At 41.1% G+C, this 16,422-nt stretch overlaps 1 protein-coding gene across 3 annotated transcripts in view; it reads left to right on the top strand.

Moving 5' to 3' along the window:
• The first annotated feature begins 5,705 nt into the window (after nt 1–5,705).
• The window catches only part of LOC135176049 (heparan sulfate glucosamine 3-O-sulfotransferase 1-like), a 95,736-nt gene continuing 85,019 nt past the window's right edge, over nt 5,706–16,422 (top strand). Inside the window, exon 1 of one of the 3 annotated variants that reach the window (XR_010302542.1) lies at nt 5,706–6,743. The gene's annotated coding sequence lies outside the window, so the exon portion shown is untranslated. Of the gene's footprint in view, nt 6,744–6,916; nt 7,354–16,422 lie in introns of those variants that run through there. The other 2 variants (XM_064144655.1, XM_064144659.1) reach the window with 2 other exon arrangements.

Genomic DNA, 16,422 nt, shown 5'->3' with positions numbered 1-16,422 from the left:
CTCGTTTAAATGTGCCGCTCGCCAGGCACCGCCCTCTGACTCACCTTCATTGGCTAATTGCACAGCTTGAGGAGGTTTCTCAGAGATTATGTACTCTAGCCACCAGATCTTTTGTGCAACTTATCCTAGCTGCATATAGCATTTTCAAGCTGAGAAATTTACAAGAGAAATTTTACTTTTAGTTACAGTCTGCCCACAAGGTGCAACTCAGATGGACTAGCAGTTCCAAGTAACATCTTTTTTGCATCATCTTATTCCTTGCTGTGACTGTTAATTCACCATTCTTATTTTTTCCCTTTCTTCAGTTCAGCGCCTCTGGTGACACAACTTAAAACAGTGCAATGGACATAGGAGTGAGAAAATTTAAAATCAGAAATAGCATATAGGCTGAAGTGATTCAGCTTCAAATATTATCTACACTTATTTGGAATGCCCTCAAAACCCCTTTGGGAATGACATATTTGCTCCATTTTTGAAAATAAAATGCCAGCTTTCAATAGCAGTGATGTCTTTTGAGTAACTTGTGTCTATCACTTTACTGTTAGCAAGGATTTATAGCAGTCTTTATTACTTCAGTGATAAAAAGTAATTTAATAATAATTAAGATGTCAGGATTTACAATCACTTACTTGATAAACATGAGAGAAGATGGAGTTCTCTGGAGTATTTCAAAGGCTGGTAATGAATTGAATACCAAATCCTGCCTATGTGAAACCCTGAAGTTTCATATGATAAAGATCCTTTAAGTTTCATTCAAATTGAAATCCACACTTGTCGAGATAATCTCATTTTGTTATAAAGCTGAAAAGGTCTTTGAGGAAATGTTGAGTCACATGCCCTCATAATGAACTCTAGTGACTTCAGTATGTAAAGGTGGATCTGTCCCATTATTTGTCAGATGTTTAATTAACTTCAAAGTTAATTGAAAACCAAGGCAAGACACACCCCTTATGCCTTAATATTTAGTATGTTTGTGGTGGTTTGGCTTCTATCCCACCCCCCCCACACACTTTTAAAATGCCCCAGCTAAATCAGACGGACTCTGGGAATATAAATGAAGCTATTTATTTACAGCTAGCACAATATACGAGCAGCTATTTACAATATATACAGTTATATACAGAAATATACAAAGAAAAAGTAATACAGAAACACAACTCCCCTCCCAGAAACCTGAGTCCCCAGGAGGGGCTCTTAACTACCCCAGCACCTCCCCCTGCCCCTCTCAACCTTACCCCAATCCTGAGAAAGAATAGAGGTGCAGCCAAGAGGTTAAGAAGGAAGGTTAGTGGCAGCAAGGTTAATGAGATGTTGCTCAGTCTGAAGCCAGAAGCAAAGTGAGAACAAAATGGAGAATGTTATCTAATGTTTACCCTTCTTGTTCCCATACTTCTCAGCGAGACTGTGAGAGAAGTTGACATCACAATTGTTTTCCTGTTCACAGCTAAATTATCTACTTTCTCTCACCAAAACATTCTAGCCTGCTTCAAACTAGCACAATGTTCCTCAGATTGAAACAAATACTTATTATTCAACTGAAACCACAGTATCAGTGGCCAGAATTAGTCACAAATCAGGCCAACTTCATGAACCTTACTGGATGAGTAATTGTAACCAAACTTTGAGTGTTAAGCCTTGAATCAAGCATAAGGCCTTCAGGCCAGAGATATTTCACATGGCTGTATTACTAGAATTTGCCTTTAGTTTTACTAAGTCAGAACTGATCTTATCATAAAATATTCTTCCTTCAATATAATTAATTTTCTAGGGGAAAAAAAAATCTATATTTATATTCTATATAAGCTACTTTAATTAGGAATTCAATGTCAAACAGCGAAAATCCCACAAATGAAATCGTAGTCCTGACAAAGGAACTAGCAGAATTTCTTTGATTTTTATGTGACCCAGATTTCATCCAAAACTTTTGATAAAGATGCACCAAGGCTATAATCTTAGATGTGACAGCACTGAAAATTGAAGTTACCCACAATATGAATACACATATCACCTGAAATATTTCCAATTAATCTGTGTTCACCTAAATGATACAGTAGTGGAACTATGCATGGATATGTAATGTATCTGTCCATCTTCCAATACCAATAAGGCATTAGCAAGAATGCTAAATATTCAGTAGAAACATAAAATTGTAGTTCAATAAACAGGAAAAGTATGAAACCTTTGCAATTTTGAACACTTTTATAGTTACGGAGCTCCACAAAATCATTGAGATATCTCATGAATAAAATTGTATAGGCAGTTAAATTCTGTAATAAGGGATCTGAAGGATTTCCAAAAATAGAAGAAACAAGTGAAAAGCATTGAAGAAAAGGTCCTTCCTCCCCCTTCTCTGACCATGGTGATTTTCCTTAGTGGCAGGTTAGGAACTTTCTCCCCTACACTACTTGAAATTTACCAGACCAGCTTGGAAGCAAGATAAAGCTATATTTGCAGCAAAGCTAAATTTACAAGCATACATACACAATACACCTACAAGTATTTACAACTACATACAAACAAGAAATAATACATAAATCCAAATTCCCTCCCAGGCCAAAAAAAAAAAAAAAAAAAAAAAAAATCAAAGCCTCTCTTTCTCTCTCTCTTCCTTCCCAGACAGAAACCAAATCAACCAGCAAAGCCTACTTGTTACTTGGTTAGCCAAGGTTAATGGAAGATACTAGAGCAGAGCGAAGGAAAAGAAGGAAGAGAAGCAGTGTCCCAGAAAGGAGTGGGACAAACTGTTTACATTTTGGCTTTTTTATCCCTTTCAGCAAACCAATGAATAATACAGATGTCATCATTATTTTCTTTTCACAACTAATGATCATTAAAATGTTCCAATCATGCTCAAATCAACACATCCTTTGAGTCATAATCCTAGGCCGTTTGTAAGAAGTCTTATCATTGCAGAGGGGCTGCATTTTACCAGGCTATCCACACATGTATTTCTCCTCTACCCTTTTAGTTATAGTGTACTTTTATCCTATTACAAACATACAGCATCTCATCCACCATCTTCACTGGACACCGTTGGCTTTTCCAGAGTTAAATGCTAGCTTCCTGGAAGCATGCATCTGTATATAGGCATCTACTTAAATGGAAGAGATGAAAACTACAAATCTGTGAAACAGATAAAGACCTGCAAAACAAAGAAGGCTCATGTTGACAAGAGATCAATGCATAACAAACAATTTGCTAGATTCTTGATGAATGAGTCTTAATATTTCAATATCTCTTCATAATTTCACTATTTTTTCATAAAAACTAGTAATCTTTGAAAATCAGAAAATGTGACCATTACTGTTGATTCCCAGCTTGACAACAGTGCACACAAGATATCAGAGACAAGGAATATTCGAAGTTATGCACTAGAACCTGGTGGTAGTTTGAAGCAAGCTAGAATGTTTTGGTGAGAAGAACTAGATCACAGGCTGTGAAAGGAAAACAATGGGGATGTCTACTCCCCTCAGAGTCTTGCTGAAGAAGAAACGAAAACATTAGATAACACTCTCGCCATTTTGTCACACTCTGCCTTGGGCTTCTGACTGAGCTGCATCTCCCTAACCTCATTAACCCACTTTGCTTCTTAACCTCTTGGCCAAACCTCTATTCTTCCTTGGGACTAGGGTAAGCTTGAGAGGGGCAGGGGGAAGGTGAAGGGGTGGTTGAGAGCCCCTCCTGGGGACTCAGGTTTCTGGGAGGGCTCTTGTGTTTCTGTGTTATCTTTTACTTTGTGTATTTCTGTATATACTGTAAATATCTGCTTGTATATTGTGCTAGCTGTAAATAAATAGCTTCATTTATATTCCCAGAGCCGGCTGAGTCTAGTCTGGGTGATTTCTAAAGTGTGTGGGGTGCAGGGAACACCCAAACCGTCACAGACCTAAGAAAAACTCTTACTATAATCTTATAGTTTGAGAGCCAAAAGTTGTGTAACATGACAAAAACTTGTTAGTACTGAGCACAGGACAAGCTATAAGATATCAACATAGGAAAATTCTGAAAGAAAGTACAACCATCCCTGTCTTTATCAGTGCTTAAATGGAGATGGATACCTGATGCTAGTATGAACAATTCTAGTAGGAGGTTACAAGAATGCCATTTATTCTAGTCCATCAGTGTTTAACACAGGGTAATTTAGATTGTAATAGGTCACAGTCATCATGGAAATACAGAACTTGTTTTATTAAAAGTGCTTAAAAGAGAATCTGGTTCAAGTAAATAAAAAAATGAGAGTTGCACTTGAATTCAGCAAATAGTGACAGAAGATATTAATACTTAAGAACATTATTGAGAGAAAAACATCAGAGGAGTGATGCTCAGGCACTACCTGCAGTAGGAAGAGTGAAATGAATTGGTTTTAAGTTGAACCACTGGATTACAGAAGATACTAGATAACACAGTCTGATGAAAAGCAAAGTTTTGCCTTGGTGATTGAGAGGCTTCACTCATCCCAGTTTGTTTGGTTTTTAAAATATTTTTTTCATGCTAAAACTGATACACTCATCTGAAACTTGACTCTGACAAACAGATTTTTTTTTCCTATTAAAATTAGATTAAATGGTTTCATCTAATAGTATATAATTACGTTAAGCTAAGTGAAATGAAATAATATGGTAGTTATATCCAGTCATAAAACGACAAAGAACATTAAACACACTTGAAAAACAGACACCACAATTCAAAGAAAACTTTATTTCATCAGAATATTAATCCAGGAAAAATACTTTTAATAGCAAAACTGGAAAGAGGTCTCTCTGACAAATTTAATTGAACTTTGACAAATAATGGGATGACTTTATATGCTTAACTTTAAAAGAGCAAAATCAACTTGACCAATGTTCTCATCCTACCAGCATGCAATATAAAAGGTAATCTTTAAAACTCTTCACAACTGTGAAGAAAATGTGTTTTTTTTTAAAGAAGACAATAATTATTTTTATCTGCAGAAGGCAAATATTTTTAAAAGAAAATTAATCTGTAATTCTCAAGTGTTACTATGCCAAATGTGTAATCTAAATGCAAGCATTCAAGGATTAAAAAGAGAGATTTTAGTCCTGCTATAATTGCAAACCTCAATGCAACCCCAGCTGTGGAATTACAAGTAATTACTCCTTTGTACTTAAGTAATGTGAAAGGGAAAATAACAATAAAGTGTCACGTAAATTAATTTTTCCCATAAAACCTTTTCATTGTATTTTATTCTCCCTCCTTACACAGCTTTAATCTGCCTGTGATTATCTAACTAAGGGTTTATGACAATTTGGGGAATCTCTCTACGAATTTTGTTTGATAACTTGGGATGCTGCGACAGACTGAAAATTCTTGCTAACCTAGAATCCCCAAGAAGTGACAGGAGAAGTTTTTTCTCCTGACACATGATCAACATTGACAATATCCCATTCAAATGCAGTACCATGAAGCATGATGAGCTACCAGGTAGGCAAAATCGGTTTTAAAGATGAGGTGAAGGACCATCTGTTCTACACATATTTCATCATCTGATAAGGGAGATATCTGATTATGAAGATAAGGTGACTGAAAGAGTCTCTGCTACTTTAGGTTGTAGACTGAGTACATCTTGTAGTAGGTATTGGAGGAGGATGGTGAACTTGCATGACTTCTACCTCGATTTGGAGTGGAAAACAAAGGCAGCTGCCTACAATAGTTGTTTTGGAACCCCCTTAAAAATCAGTGTGGTTGCTTACACCTGCTGCAAATCCAGCCTACTGGAAGTTGAAACAAGTGGTATTTGAAGAAACCACGACTGCCTCTCCCAAGAGGGGGCAGTAAAATCCGGGGCAAATATCGGAGCCAATGTTGCTGTTTCAGCAGATCGAAGCAGCTCACAGGCATGCCATCGGCGCTTTCCCGGGAGAAATCTGGCTCTAGCCACTTGCAAAACGGACGAACGTTTGTTTTCATTCGGAGGAGCTTGGGTGGGGAGGAAGATGGGTATGATACTTCTGTGCAAATGAACCCTGTCGTCCTAATGTGACCGGGACTACATGAACCCTTTAGTGATATTTCTGCGGTCAGGGCAGAAATTCTGGCACTGCCCGGCTCAGGGCTCTAGAGCCCATCTCCACAGCCAGGGCACCTAGCAGCGAGAAACAAGGGGTGCACTCCCCGACCACAGCTCGTTTACCGCTGAACTGGGGAATCCCCTCGGCGTTCAACTGAGCAGTGACTGAAATCCCTTTCGTGGGGTGGAGCCTTTGCAAGTTCCCACGGTACTGTACCTTTTCCCGACCGCTGCCCGCACGGCTCTCGGGCGACGTCCTGCAGACAGAGGGCTGAGTGCGCGTATTGCGCGCCCGCTGAGCCCTAGCGGCTCCCCTCGCTAAAGGGCGCAGAGGGCAAAGCAGCCCTCACCTGCCTACAGGGCTGCCCCCTCTCCCTCAGATCTGGTCGGGCGCGGGCAGCAGCGGCGAGCCGACCAAGGCGCAGCCTCTCTTCCCTCCGCACTGAGGAACTCCAGGAGAAGGGATTCTCCCGTGCGCGCTGCCGTTCCCCAGCCGCGCTCCTCTCGGTTTGCCTCCGCCTCTGGTCACTGGGACTGATGAATTAATCACGGTGTGGCTGCTGTTAACGCATTTGTATGGATCGGGCTGTGCCACCGGCTCGAGGCGTACCGCGGCTGGGCGAGGGACTGAGGACACAGGCGGCCCACTCCGTTCCGCTTCTCTCCGTTCCGGCGCAGAGCCACGGCCGTGACGCTCTCCGCGGCATCGGAGGAGGTAATGGAAGTCGAGAGTCGACCCCGGTTTCCCCGGTAGTCGGGAAAGGGGGCAGGGCTGCGGGTGAGGGGGTGTGGAGGGAGCACGGCGGCGCTGGCAGTGCAGTTTTAACTTGCGAGGAGGGGGCAGAGAAATGTACGGGTTCTGTGGGTGTGTTCGCGTTCCCTTTACGTTCCCCCAGTTCCGACTCGTGGGTTAAAATTTGCTTTCTTGGCGTAACTCCATGGGGGTCGGGTTCACTTCTGTTGCCGCTGATACAGTCGAAAACGTTGTGGTTTCAGCAGTTAAGGAGCGAGCCTGCTCCGTTCGCCGGACAGCCGGGTCACCCGCGCCGTGTGAGAAACTAAATGCTGATAATCCATTTGCTTTGTCTTCTCCCCTTACGCGAAGATGAGGAAGACTTGCTAATTAATTTACATACGAGGAAATGAGCTCTGAAGGAAGGGAAAAATACCCTATTTCACCTGCTCCGCCGAGACTTGTCATCTGAATCTGGAGGAGAGCTATAAATCATGTAAAGTGTTCGCGGTGGAGTCGGCTCTGAGAGCTGTAGGATTATGTACTCAAATGCTGAATTTATATTTCCCACTAGGAAAAGACTGAAACTCAGGTCAGATATAAACTACATCGTTTCATTTAAAACTAATCTCTAGTTATTTATTGTAGTTCTAGAGGGAGTTTTTCCTTCTCTCCTGATTAAATGGAAAGTACTATTAGAGCGTGTAGCAGAGATTTGCACATTATAGCCTGAAATCTCTAGCAGAGTTGGAAGTGTTTGACAGTGTAAGAATGATGCTTTAGGATCACATATGTCCGCTCATTTTTGCTGCACGTGGAAAGACTGATAATAACCAGACTGTTGAATTTTACTTTCAGGCTTTAGCCTGTAGAAAGCCTTGTTTTCTGAGATGCGGAATGGGGGAAACTTGGGCTAGGGAGACCACAACTTCCACTGAAAATGCTGACTTGCCTATAAACAGCAACTAAAATCTGTGTGATATCTACTTCGATTATTTCCATCCTTTGAAAAAACCTTTAAAATGTGATAAGTCAAGCTGTTTCCAATAATTTTTCTTTCTGCCTCTAAGGCAATATTATAATAGTTCTTGACACTTGCCTGTTAAATGAGCTGAGCTAGGAAGAACTGCTGTTCATTAAGGTGTTTGTGTTTAGCAGTACTTATTCCTGAGGCAAGTATTTCCTAAATGAGAGCTTTAGGCTAAGATCATGGCTTCACACTGTAGAAATTATTAGTATTTAAATTTTATGGCAGTATATTTTTGTGCGTTTGGTTAATTTTGTTGCTAGCAGAACTAGTCTAAAGCTTTATCATTTCAGGTGGACCTAATTTAGTTTGAGGTTAATTGCTTTAGTTGTTCAACATGTTTCTGATAATACTGTAAGTGGCAGATATTATTAAGTTCTTTTGTTCTAATTATGTAAAAAATATTGCTTTCTAATTGAAAAGATGTTGTGTGTTATAGATGGAGCCTATGCATTTCATTAAGTCATCAGAATGAGGGAATTAAGAAGTTTGTGTTCTTCAGCAGCAGATGTGATTTGCAAGTTTTACAAGTTGTGAGCTTACTGTAGAAGTGTGTGTATATATGTGTGGCAAAAGAGGGTTATACTAGTAAAATAAACTAATGATAACCCAGAAATCCATGAGGTAAGCAATAACATATGATCTGTATTAACTATCAAATGTACCTACTCTGAAAACTGGCAAATATGCAGTAGTTTTCATACCGCTATTCTACAGCAACAAAATAAATGAGCCAAAAATAAGGACAAGTTGGAAATAGAAAGACAAAGATTCAAAAAGAGACAGGTCAGAGCTGAAGAAGAAACATTCTGAAATGGAGCCTTTCATTGAAATCCAAGACTGCAAGTCATTGTTGAATTAAATCATGCTCACATATACAACAGTTTATGATGCTTAAGGTGGAAGGCTCAGTCTAGTATATAACAAAATAATTAAAAGAGATTCTGTTGTTGAGGATTTGGCTTACCACAGAAAAAGAGGTCAAATGACAGTCAGTAAGGGTGAACTTTGTTGGCTTTGTCTTTGAACCTGGACGGGAGAGCAGGTTTTTTTCCTTCTCTGATTCTTCTAACTGGAAATCCTATAATGAACAATAGTCCCTGATGTGGCCATAGTATATTAAGTGGTGTACATCTACTGGTCTGAGGTAGCACTGTAATAAAAACACTTTTTTCGTGTAACTTGCATTGTTCTCACCAACACTTTGATTATGTAGATCACATGTGGATAACATGAAAGTTCTGAAATGTTGACCATTTGAACAATTTCTGTTGTTGCTTAGGATTCAGTCCAGTGTACATTTTTAAGTGAAATTTGAGGTTGGGTGCCAAAGTGTGGATCAAGTTACTTTGGAAAACCACTTATTTCTTTTCTAATATACAGTGAAAAATTGTTTGTCAGCTAAGAGAATGTAGGTAAATGTATTTACAGTCACCAGATTCTATTGATCATACAATAATTACTGCATAAAACACAATGAAGGCTTGATAATTTCAGTGAGTGACAGACCCACCTACCATTTAAACATTTGCAACAGGCTGAGCGTTCTTTTTGTGTCATGAAACTATAGTGCTGCATGTTTCTTAATGGACATTGCTTTGAAAGGAGCTGAATGCAGAAGAGTTAGCTGTCTACAATATTGCTTTATGTCCCCATTAAGAGGACTTAATGCCATTGAAATAACTATGTTGCAACAGGTCTATGACCTCTCTGTTTTCTATGGTTGCTTTTTAGCTACACGCTGCAATAAGAATACTTTTCATTGGCTTGTTCAATGATTAACATAAAAGTAGTAAGTAACAAGAGGTGTTGGTAGCTATATGTCCTAACAGAATCTTACATGAAGTTTTCAGATACCAAGACCAGTATCACACAGTATCACAGTATTATTAGGATTGGAAGAGACCTCACAGATCAAGTCCAACCCTTTACCACAGAGCTCAAGGCTAGACCATGGCACCAAGTGCCACGTCCAACCTTGCCTTGAACAGCTCCAGGGACGGCGACTCCACCACCTCCCCAGGCAGCCCATTCCAGTGTCCAATGACTCTCTCAGTGAAGAACTTTCTCCTCACCTCGAGCCTAAATTTCCCCTGGCATAGCTTGAGGCTGTGTCCTCTCATTCTGGTGCTGGCCACCTGAGAGAAGAGAGCAACCTCCTCCTGGCCACAACCACCCCTCAGGTAGTTGTAGACAGCAATAAGGTCACCCCTGAGCCTCCTCTTCTCCAGGCTAAAAAAGGATAGAAAGGATACTGTCAGGATTTAAGGCATATATACATAGCGTACAATCAAATTCTGGTTTTGGCTGTTTATTTGGTATCAGGAATCCATTAAACTGGCAAGAAGGACAAATGTTTAATGAATACCTGTAGAGTCGGTATCATTTCAGTATGTTTTCAATGCATTGCTCTGTTTAGTTGCTGGTTAAATCTTCTAATCTCAAGAACAACTTCTAGACATCAGTATGCAGTATTCTATAATAATGTAAGAGCTATGTCTGAAAACTTTTCTCTTGTAGATAAAAAAACTGTGTATAGTCCTCTCAAAGCCCCAGTTGATCTTCGGTGGGAATAGTGGTAACCAAAAGACTGGGAAGAGCAGGAGCAGAGTAGGGAGCAGTTCTTCACTGCAGTGATTTGGCCTTTCTGAGCTAGGCAGCAATCTTATCTAATCCCAGTCATATAGTTAGCACAATCTACCTTAACACCCATTAAGTTCTTTGCCCTGTTGCTCTTTCTGGAAACATGTTTCTGAACCTTTCTTCCCATGCTTAGAACTTCCTTTGAACTTCCACCCTAAATTCATTCTTTGATTGCCAGTTTTTAATATCTCAATGCTTTTATTTAAAAAACATCTCCATCCTTGGTGTGTAGCTCTCAATAAATTATAAACATTGATCATGTGTCTTCCTCAGGATCAAACAAGTAGAGCAAGTGCCTTTTAGTCTGTCTAGGTAGCAAAATAAAGAGCAAGATACAAAGGCTAGTAACTTGAATTCTGAATGCACCTCATCTGTATCAAAAACCTTGTACCTGAAGTGTTTCCTCAAAATCCTGAATAATAATGCTAGTGCTCTTCTTGGTCTACTGGAAAATATTTTGTCAGATGATGAAGATCAAGTTTGTCTTACAGGTACGTAAGATTGGCTTACTTCTTGAAGTAAACTAGACACCAGTGTGTAATTTTTCCTTTTGGTCACAAATGATAAGATGTCACATAATCACAGAAATTCTGCTATCTTTAATCATGTGGTTTTGAAGAGTTGCTCAATGTTTTTCCATTTGTGTCTATACCAATAATCTTCGATTTTCGTCTGAAAGTTAGCCAGAGCCTTCTCTGTATCATGAGTGCTTCCTACAGCCAGTTTTTATCAAAATATCTCAACCTTTTGCCATATTCACAGACATGAAATAAGATGAGCCTGAAGAAGGACTTCAAATATGTCACTGTTAGAATAGAATAGAATCAATCAGGTTGGAAGAGACCTCCAAGATCATACAGTCCAACCTAGCACCCAGCCCTATCCAGTCAACTAGACCATGGCACAAGGTGCCTCATCCAGTCTTTTCCTGAACACCTCCAGGGATGGTGGTGATTCTACCACCTCCCTGGGCAACCCATTCCAATGGGAAATCACTCTCTCTGGGAAGAACTTCTTCCTAACATCCAGCCTATACTTCCCCTGGCACAGCTTGAGGCTGTTAGTTTTATATCTGCTTCATTTTTGTATTACACTCTATCTTTTCCATCTAGATGATGGTTGCTGGGTGATACCGTATCACATTCTTTACTGCAATGTGGAGAGATTTGACTCTGGATTTTCTTTGCCTTCATATTTGTTTTTAAAAGTTAGCGTATTTGTTGCTAGACTAATGTGTCTTTTTAAAGTTATGTTGAACATTTTTGTTAATTACCTTTTAATTTTTAAAAAAGGAGCCCCTAACTCTTCATACATTGAAGCCAGAATAACAATTGCCTAGATGACTTGCTGGTCTCCTCTTATACTTTACCCAGGGGGGTGATGGAGTCACCGTCCCTGGAAGTGTTCAAGAAAAGACTGGATGAGGCACTTAGTGCCATGGTCTAGTTGATTGGACAGGGCTGAGTGATAGCTTGGGCTGGATCATCATGGAGGTCTCTTCCAACCTGGTTGATTCTATGATTTAGTACCACATTTTCTGCTCTCCAATGTATGATCCATTTTGATCTAGAAGTTTTGGGGTTTTTGCTACTCACTGTTTAAAAGGAGTAGCCTACAGGTTTCTGCTGATATTGCAATTTTCTAAATATCACTAGAGGAAGACTGTTAGTTCAGGTGGCTCCACAGAAGAAAATTGTCTTGCTGCTGAAAGGGATTTGAAGCCCTTTTCTCTGTTTTATGTCAAAATTTCCTTGTCCTCAATAGTGATGAATCTCTTTGGGATTCTCAGGATTTTGCTGAGGTGTCTTTCTATCTTTCTGTTGTAGATTTTCCTTGCCTGTTCAAGCAGGTTTCTGTTTTCAATCCAGCCCTTAGTTCTACTGGTATCTGTGAAAAAGTGATAGTCACCACAGATGTATCACTCTTCCTACTGCCTACAAAGTTTTGAATGGAAGATGTGGAATTGACCAGAATCACTTGCTAATGTTGCTGCAAGACTACAACTCCATCTGTAGTCTCACAAAGCCTTTCATGCATATTCAGAAGTTTAGCTTTTCTAATTATTAGTTAGTTATTAGCATCTATTATCTTCCAATATTAAATAAATTTCTATGTGGAAAAAAAATGAAGCCCCCTTGCCTAAAATAAACTGTTCATTTTTTAATAGAATACAATCAACCAGGTTGGAAGAGACTTCCAAGATCCAGTCCAGCCTGTCACCCAGCCCTGGCACAAAGTACCTCATCCAGTCTTTTCTTGAACACTTCCAGGGATGATGACTCCACCACCTCCTTGGGCAGCCCATTCCAATGGCAAATCACTCTCTCTGGAAAGAACTTCCTCCTAATATCAAGCCTAGACCTCCCCCGGCACAACTTGAGATTGTGTCCCCTTGTTCTGTTGCTGGTTGCCTGGGAGAAGAGACCAACTCCCACCTGGCTACAGCTTCCCTTTGTAGACAGCAATGAGATGACCCCTGAACCTCCTCTTCTCCAGGCTAAACAACTCCAGCTCCCTCAGCCTCTCCTCATAGGGCTGTGCTCTGAGTCCTTCACCAGCTTCTTTGCCCTTCTCTGGACACATTCCAGTATCTCAGCATCTCTCTTGAATTGAGGGGCCCAAAACTGGACACAGTACTCAAGGTGTGGCCTGAGCAGTGCTGGGTACAGGGGAAGAATAACCTCCCTCATCTGGTTGGCCACGCTGTTCTTGATCCAGGCCGGGATGCCATTGGCTCTCCTGGCCACCTGGGCACACTGCTGGCTCATGTCTAGTCTACTGTCTACCAGTACCTCCAGGTCCCTTTCTATCCTGGCTGCTCTCCAGCCACTGTGTCCCCAGCCTGTAGCACTGCTTGGCGTTGTTGTAGCCAAAGTGTAGAACTCTTCACTTAGCCTTGATAAATCTCATCCCATTGGCCTCTGCCCACCCATCCAGCCTGTCAAGGTCCCTCTGCAGGGCTCTCCTACCCTCCAACAGATTAACACTTGCTCCTAATTTGGTGTCATCTGCAAACATACTGATGCTAGACTCAATCCCCTCATCCAGATCATCAGTAAAGATACTGAACAGGCCCAGGCCCAGGTGGGGCTCACCACTAGTGACTGGCTGCCAACTGGATGTGGCACCATTCACCACTGCTGTCTGGGCCCAGCCCTCCAGCCAGTTCTTGACCCGTATCAGAGTGAATCTGTCCAAGCCATGAGCTGCCAACTTTGCCAGGAGCTTGTTGTGGCAGTTTCTGTAAAAGGCTTTGCTGAAGTCCAGGTAGACTACATCCACAGCCCTCCCTGTGTTCACCAGGTGATCAGGTTGGTCAGGCAGGATCTGCCCTTCCTGGCTGAGCCTGATCCCTTGGCCATCCTATAGGTGCTTTTTGATGGCACTCAGGATGACCTGTTCCACAACTTTTCCTGGCACCGATGTCAGGCTGACAGGTCTGTAGTTTTCCAGTTCCTCCTTCCAGCCCTTCTTATGGATGGGCATCACATTGGCCAGCTTCATCTTCAGGGACCTCTCCCATGAGCCAGGACTGTTGATAAATGATGGCAAGTGGCTTGGGCAGCTATCTGCCAGCTTTCTCAGCACCCTAGGATGGATCCCATCTGGTCCCATGGACTTGTGAGGATCTAAGTGGCTCAGCAGGTCCCTTACTGCTTCCTCCTTTATTACAGGGAGACTATACTGGTTCCTGGCTCCATCTGCCAGTTCAGGAGTCCAGTTGTCCTGGAGACAACCTGTCCCATTGTTGAAGGTTGAGGCAAAGAAGGTGTTAAGTATGTCTGCCTTTTCCTCATCTTCTGTTACTATATCCCCTCTCCATCTTATAAGGAGTGGAGCTTGTCCTCAGCCCTTCTTTTGCCATTAATATATTTACAGAAACCTTTTTTATTCTCCTTAACAGCAGTTGCCAGCCTGAGTTCTAAATGTGCCTTTGCCTCTAATTTTTCCTACAAGACCTGGCAACGTCCTTGAACTCTTCCTGGGAAACCTCCCCTTTTTTTCCAAAGGTGATACACACTCTTTTTCCCCCCTTTATTCCTTCAGAAGCTTCTTGCCCATCCAGTCTGGCTGTCTCCCTCATTGGCTCATCTTCTGGCACACTGGGACAGCCTGTTCCTGCACCTTCTGGAGTTCTTTCTTGAAGTAGGTCCAACCTTCCTGGACTCCTTTGTTTTTAAGGGCTGTTTCCCAAGGAACTTTCCAAGTTAGTTCCTTAAATAGGGTGAAGTCTGCCCTTCAGAAGTCCAGTGTGGAGGTTTTGTTGATGTCCCTCCTGGTTTCTCCATATATTGAAAACTCTATAATTTCATGGTCTCTGGACCCCAGGCAGCCTCTGACCACTACATCTCCCACCAGCTCCTCTTTTTTTCAACAGCAGGTCAAGCAGGGCTGCAGCCCTGATAGGCTCACATAACAGCTGAGATACGAAGTTGTCCTCCATACACTCTAGGAACCTTCTAGACTGCCTCTTCTCTGCAGTGTTAATGTCGCCCACAAGAACAAGGGCAGGTGTTCTTGAGGAAGCTTCCCGCTACTTAAAGAATAATAAATCAACCTCTTCTTCCTGGTTGGATGATCTATAATAGACCAACCAGGATGTCAGCTTTGCTGGCCTTCCCTCTAATTCTTACCCATAGGGATTCAATGTGATCATCCTTAATCTCTATTTCCATGATATCCTGATTCTCCCTAACATACAGAACCACTCCTCTACCCCTTCTTGCTTGCCTATCTCTCCCAAAGAGTCTGTAGCCATTGATTATGGTGCTCCTGTTTTGTGAGTCATCCCACCACATTTCTGTGATGGTGACAACATCGTGCTTTTCCTCTTGTACCAAGGCTTCCAGCTCCTCTCGTTTATTACGCATACTGCAGGCATTAGTGTACATACACTTCAGCTGGGCTGCTGGTTTAACCCCTATCTCTGGCCTACCACCCTTAGCCTCCTTTGCTTCTTCTCTAGTACTAGAGCCTAAACAAGAAAGTTGAGCCTGTTGTATTAATGAAATGGATGCTTCTAACTAATGAAATAGATGTGAAGTAAATGGAAAAGATACTAAAGGGACAAATGTGCAGCAGTGGCTTGAATAATAAACTGAAATATGAATACAGGCACATGTCTTATGTTAAAGTGTGGGTTTGAAACAACTGGGTTTTTTACATGTTTTCATTTTTAAAATATAAGTAATGTTTGGCATTAATCTTAATTTTATTGCATGTTAACATTTCAGTTTGTTGGATTATTAAAATACCTCTAACTAGTGTTCATTTTGTTTAATCCCCAAAGTGTAACAAGATTTCCACAGAGATATGATGGTGTAGTATTACTCTTATTCCATACTTAAAATTCTTTATTGTAGATAAGAAAGCAGAGCATATTGTGTAAGTGATAAATTAAAAGTTCAGGACATGGTGTTAACATTTTTTTTCATGCTAAATGGCAGTGGTTTCCATTTATATATGTAATGGAGCAAATAGATATACAACCTCAGAATCACACAGCCGGAGAAGGTGGAGAGGATGTCTTAAGATCGTCTATAGTCCAATCCTTTAGATCAAAACAGGGTACCCTAGACCATTTGGCCAAGGGCTGTCTCCAGTTGAGTTTTTAATAGGCAATTTAATTCAGTGATGTACAGTCCTCACATGAAAGATGTTTTTCTTGTGTTCAGATGGAATTTCTTGTGTTTTTGTGTATGCCTTCTGCCTCTTGTACCTTCACTGGATGCTACTGAGAAGAGTTTGTATCTTCTCTTCTTCCTCCCATTGGGTATTTATACATACTGACAAGATATTTCCTGAACCTCTCCAGTCTAAAAAATCCCAGTTCTTCCAGCCTCTCTTCATATGACAGCTACTTCAATCTCTGCATCATCTCTGTGGCCTTTTAACAGATCCACACCAGTATGCCCATGTCATCTTTGTACTAGAGAGCCCAGGACTGGACACAATACTCCAGAAGCGTGGCCTCAGAGATGCTAGAGAGTA

This window comes from Pogoniulus pusillus, chromosome 6 (assembly GCF_015220805.1).
Source record: "Pogoniulus pusillus isolate bPogPus1 chromosome 6, bPogPus1.pri, whole genome shotgun sequence".
Taxonomy (NCBI): domain Eukaryota; kingdom Metazoa; phylum Chordata; class Aves; order Piciformes; family Lybiidae; genus Pogoniulus; species Pogoniulus pusillus.
This window is presented reverse-complemented; position numbering and strand designations above follow the sequence as displayed.